Genomic DNA, 6,000 nt, shown 5'->3' with positions numbered 1-6,000 from the left:
TCTTCCAGAGGTCCTGAGTTCAATTCCCAGGAACCACATGGTGGCTTACAACCATTTATAATGGCATTCAATGCCCTCTTCTAGTGTGTCTCAAGACAGCTACAGTGTACTCATATAATAAAATAAATAAATAAATCTTTAAAAAAAAGATTTGGCTTCTCAGGTGGAAGAGTCAGAGAGAGAGAGAGAGAGAGAGAGAGAGAGAGAGAGAGAGAGAGAGAGAGAGACTCACACACACAGACAAACAGACACATACACACACACACACACGATTGGCAAAGGCCCAAAGGGAGAAACACAGCCTAAACAGGCATATGGACGCTGTTCAGTGCCACTGTCCACCAGGGTAAGGCGGTTCAAAGGCAAACTAGAGCTGGGCGTGGATGTACACATTTATAGTCCCAGAAGTGGAGAGACTGAAACAGGAAGATGGCAAGTTCAAGGACAGCCTAGGCTATGTCATGAGCCCGTATCTCAAACTCAGTAGGCAGAGCTTCATGTAGCAGCTCATGACTATAATCCCAGCATTTGGGAAGCAGAGGGTCACTGTAAGTGTGAAGCTAGCCTGGCCTACAGAATAAGGTCAGGGCCAGCCTGAGCTATCTGCTAAAAAAGCAAGAAGAAAAGAAAAATCTCTTAATTTCTTCCCTAAACAGACAGCTTTTCCATGCCCGAGTCTGTTTCATATGTGTTTGCAAGCAAATACACTTTATTTCCCATGAAGTTCTACTTTATACACATGGATTTTTGCTTTATATGAATTTTGTATGTTAATGACATTGAGTACTTTCTTTGCTCCCCCCTTCCCAGCTCCCAGTACTGGGGATTGAGACAGTGCTCACACAACCGGACAAGTAAGCCACAGCCCAGCGCTCTCGCAGATTTTACTCTATTCCATCATATTCTGCAATGGTTTGTAAGTTTCCCAACCAACATTCAAGGTCTCTCTTTATCGTTCTCCAACTCGCTCTCTGAGACTGGGTTGCCTGCTGAACTTGGAGGTCACTATTTAAGCCACGGACTGACCTGCAGACCGTCAGGAAGGAGCCGTTAGTCTCTTCGCGCACGTCCCAGCCCTGAGCTACAGGCATTTGCTCACACGCCCTGCTTTTTACCTGAGGCCTGAGGATCTGAACTCAGGCCCACATGCTTGAGAACAAGCAACTTACTCACTAGGAGCGTGTAAACAACTTCCCATGTATTTCCAGTTCAGATGATAAAATGAACATTTACATTATGTATATGCAAGCCAGTGACTGTCTACAGCATGTTTCTTTTGAGACGGGTTCACTATACAGGTCAGACTGCCTTAAAACTCACTGTATAGACCAGGCTTGCCTCTGCCTCCTGAGTGATGGGCTTCCAGGACGGTGCTATGGTACTCCACAGAGTATGAACATGTTTGCTGGAAGTGAACACAGAGACTCACACCCTAGTTAAGACAGGCATTGAACTATATCCCCAGCCTTAAAATACACACACACACACACACACACACACACACACATGCATGCTTTCTGCTTAGTTTATTTTTTTCATTTCTTCTGTATTTATCTTGATTTTTTCAAGACACGTTTTTTCTGTGTAGCCCTGGCTGTCCTGGACCTAGCTGTGTAGACCAAGCTAGCCTCGAACACACAGAGATCCGCCTTCCTCTTGGGATTGGAGGCGTGAGACGCCACTTCCACACTTGGCCCATTTTATTATTTTTTTAAGTTTGAGATAGTCTCACTAAATTGCTCAGTGTAATCTTGAATGCACTGTGTTAGCTCAAGCTGGCCCTGAACTTGTGTCTTGCCGCAGTCTGACAGGCAGCCGGGACAGGACCTTGGGATTCCCCAAACGAGCAGTGCTGCATGCATTTGTCCACTAGGTGGCAGGAGAGATCTACAAAGCTCTCCAAGACAACCCAGCAGCTTAGCTGCATTTAAAACAAAAATAAAAAACCTTAAAGCTGGATTTGGTGGCAGAGAGGCAGATTTCTGAGTTTGAGGCCAGCCTAGTCTACAGAGTAAGTTACTGGACAACCCAGACTACACAGAGAAATCCTGTCTCAAGAGACCAGACCAAACCAAAAAGCCTTAAAATAGGTTTACGAGGTTGATTTGGGCTTCTTTTGAAATTATCATTAAATGATTTTTGCTTTTGCCCATAGTTTATCTTTTGAGATCCTAAGATTTTTCCACAAGACAAAGCTGTGTGCAAGATCTGTCCCCAGATAACGTGTCTCAGATAAAATACTCTAAAAATGTCCACTTACAATCTTCTACATGATAATGAAAAAAATATCAGGGATTACAACAGTAGCCCTGAGGTCTAGCAACACAAGCTGTATGAACGATGCCAGCACAGCATTCAGAATTCCTTAACCAGCAGTTTCCTCAGAGTGAGTCACTATTTTCCTTGCAATGTTTCCTCAATCGTACAGTAAAATAAACTGGTAATGTCATAACGTCACTAGGTTTGGAGCTGGAGCATAGCTCAGAGACAGAGGGCTTTCCAAAGATGTACAAGTCCCTGAGTTCAATCCTTGGCAAAGCAAAAACAGCCCAATGTGTCTTCTTGCAAGAGAATGGGTGACTCCTGGGCACATCAGACTTCTTGGTGATAACCACCTCAAAGTATGTACTGCAAAGCCAGAGGCGTGTCAGAGAAAGGTTTGCAAGGAAACAGCTTCCCAGGTTCCCATTGAAAAGCTATGCGAACTAAACTATATAGAATTAATGTGTGCACAACAGAAATAAGGAGGAAAACTTAAGGTGTGTGTTGACAACCCCCTCTGAGTGGGGGTTGGGAAAAGAAAACATCACAGAAAGAAAAGGATCACAGCTTGTTTTAAGAATATCCTAGGAAGAAGGGCGGTGGTAGGTCAAGCCTTTGATCCCAGCATTGGGAGGCAGAGGCAGACAGATGTTTGAATTTGAGGCAGCCTGGTCTACAGAGTGAGTTTCAGGACAGCCAGGGCTACACAGAGAAACCCTGTCTGAAAAAAAAAAAAACAATAATAACAACAGCAGCAGCAGCAGCAAGAACAACAATAATAATATGCTTGAATACCTCTGCAAAATAAGGCTCAAGATAGATATGATTATGTCTGGATTCCAGTAATTCCTTTTAGATTTATTTTTTGCCTATGCACTATGAGTGTTTTGCCCAAATGTCTGTGTATACACTACATTCACACAGAGCCTGTGGAGGTCAGAATAGATCATCAGATCCCCCTGGGACTGGAGTTACAGATGGTTGTTAGCCACTATGGGGGTGCTTGGAACCAAACCCATATCTCTGCAGGAATAGCTAGTGCTCCACTAGCCATCTCTCTAGCTCCTCCAGTAATTTTCTTTCCAGTGCTGGCATTTAAACCCAAAGCACTAGGGCCTAAGGAAGTTATACCACTGGGCCACATCCTCAGCCCCTCCCAGTGTATTCTGTCAGGAAGAGCTCAGTAAACCTAGATAGGGCAAGGAACTCTGTGTTGCTGGTGCTCTGTTTGCTCTGACAACACAGCAGACCAGTAAGTGTCTATAAACAAAGTCTTTACTGCTGTTGAATTAGTGAATTGGTGATACACCCGAGCCTGTGTCTTCTTGTAGTTCTGAGTAATGAATGAAACAGGTACCCATGGGAAAGAGACAGGGAGCAACTCCAAATGTTTTTTGAAATTTCTCCCGTCGGAGAATTGGTTTTTCTTTCTAAGTTAAAAACAAAACAAACAAAAAGCAACTACTTGAGTATAGCAACTCTCAAATGCATGCACCTATTTTTAGGAACAGAGTCTTTTATTTACAAAGAGGAGGAGGAGGAGAAAGGAAAGAAAGAAATATATGATTTATACCCGGTGGCTCAAGCCTTTAATTCTGACTCTTAGAGGTGGGCAATGGTGGTGTACACCTTTAATCCCAGCACTTGGGAAGCAGAGGCAGGTGGATTTCTGAGTTTGAGGCCAGCCCGGTCTACAGAGTGAGTTCCAGGACAGCCAGAGCTACACAGAGAAACCCTGTCTCAAAAAGCAAACAAAAACAAAAAAAACAAAATAATACAAAACAAAAAATTCTGACACTTGGGAGGTAGAGGCAGGAAGATCAAGACCAGCTTGATCTATCTATCTATCTATCTATCTATCTATCTATCTATCTATCTTAATGTTAGCTCAGGTCTCAATGAAACCCTGCTAGGAAAGAGAGAGAATTAAAAGAGTGCACTACCATGCCTGGCCAAAAATAGACATTTAAAGAATGGGAGAATATATCTCAGTGGTAGATAGAGGGTATACTTAATCCCTTGGGTTTCATCTCCAACACAACACAACACAGACAGACAGACAGACAGACACACACACACACACACACACACACACACACACACACTGACTATGATAATTCCAGCACTGGGAAGCTGAGGCAGGAGGATCAGGAGTGTGAGACCAGCCTGTACCACAAAGTATAAACCTGTCTGAAACAGCATGTGCACAGGACCACTGCTGGACATGCCTGTAGGTTTCCCCCAGGGGGTCAGTAGAGTTGAACAGGGCTGGAAACACTACACTAGCTGGCTGCTGGGAGTTATCCTAAGTGGTGTGCTTGTCACCCAGGGCCAGGCCACTCTTGGCCTTATCACTCCCTAGGAATGATTCTTGACTCACTAAACAAGCAATTGGCAAATACCGCCTGTTTGCCAGAGACTTGGTTAGGTCCTGTGTGCACAGCAAACGGGGTTCAGGTCCTGTCCTTGGAGAGCTCAAACAGTGTTCAGGTCCTGTCCTTGGAGAGCTCAAATGAGGCTCAGGTCCTGTCCTTGGAGAGCTCAGAGAGGTTGAGACTCACTTTTTAAACTTTAGCCAACATTTTAATGGCTCAGGACAATCATTTAAAAAAAAAAGGATAATTTCTGAATCTTGCTCCAGTAATACCCACTCAAGAGGCCTTTGAGCAGGCCTGAAAACCAGCCCAACTCAGTGTGAGTCTGGTAGGAGAGACAGACCATCAAGTCCGGCAGCCAAGGAGTTTGTTGAATAAAGCCAAAGGTGCAGGAGGACTTCCTAGTATTGGGAGTGTGGGAGGGGCACCCAAAGGCAGCCCTGAGGTCTGTAGGGCATGCCTGCCTAGGCACGAGACAGTTCCTGAAGGACAAGTCACAGCTGTTGGGCATGGGGTGGCACCTTGTATTCAGGCAGGCTGATGGGAGTCAGAGACCAGTCAGCAGGAGGAAGTGGGTGGGGCTAGGGTGCAGGTCAGAGGATAGCAATGACAGCTGTCAAGTCACCCTGCGGAAGCTAGCCTTACAGTTTCATTCCAGTCTCCCCTACCCTTGGGGTAGCTACTGCCAGCTGGCTCCTTTCTTGGATAAAGGCCCTAAGGCTTAGAGAAAAGTAACTCATGAAGGGGGTCCAACCTTAGCCGAAGACTGGCTGCCTCCTGCAGGATGGGGATAGAGGAGAGGGTTAGCACCCTGTGTAAGGGTAGAGTTCAGAAGACTGTGGCTCACTGGCTTTAAGGGATATGACAGACTAATGGTCTCTCTTGCTTGGAGACCCTGGGTATGGTGCATGGAGCCTGCTGTGGGACTTCGTAGGCACCCAGGCTGCTGGCATGAGACTAAAGTTTGATGAAAAAGTGACGTGGAGATGTCCCAGGCAGGGTTTCTATCGCTGTGATCAAGCACCATGACCTTCTGAAAGCAACTTGGGGAGGAAAGGGTTTATTTGCTTACACTTACTATTCATCATTGAAGGAAATCAGGACAGGAACTCAAACCGGGCAGGAACCTGGAGGCAGGAACTGATGCAGAGCCCATGGAGGGGCGCAGTTTACTGGATTGCTTCCTCCTGGCCTGCTAAACCTGCTTTCTTAAAGAACCAGGACCACCAGGCCAGGCCCCACCCATAATGGGCTGGGGGCTGGGCCCTTCACCATTCAAGACTAATGAAAATGTTCTACATTATTATGGAATGTCCCATCTTCTGGAAACATTTTCTCAGCTGAGGCTCCCTCCTCTCCAGTG

Source organism: Grammomys surdaster, unplaced genomic scaffold (genome assembly GCF_004785775.1).
Source record: "Grammomys surdaster isolate TR1022 unplaced genomic scaffold, NIH_TR_1.0 239, whole genome shotgun sequence".
In the NCBI taxonomy this organism is placed as follows: domain Eukaryota; kingdom Metazoa; phylum Chordata; class Mammalia; order Rodentia; family Muridae; genus Grammomys; species Grammomys surdaster.
Note: the sequence above shows the minus strand (reverse complement) of the source record.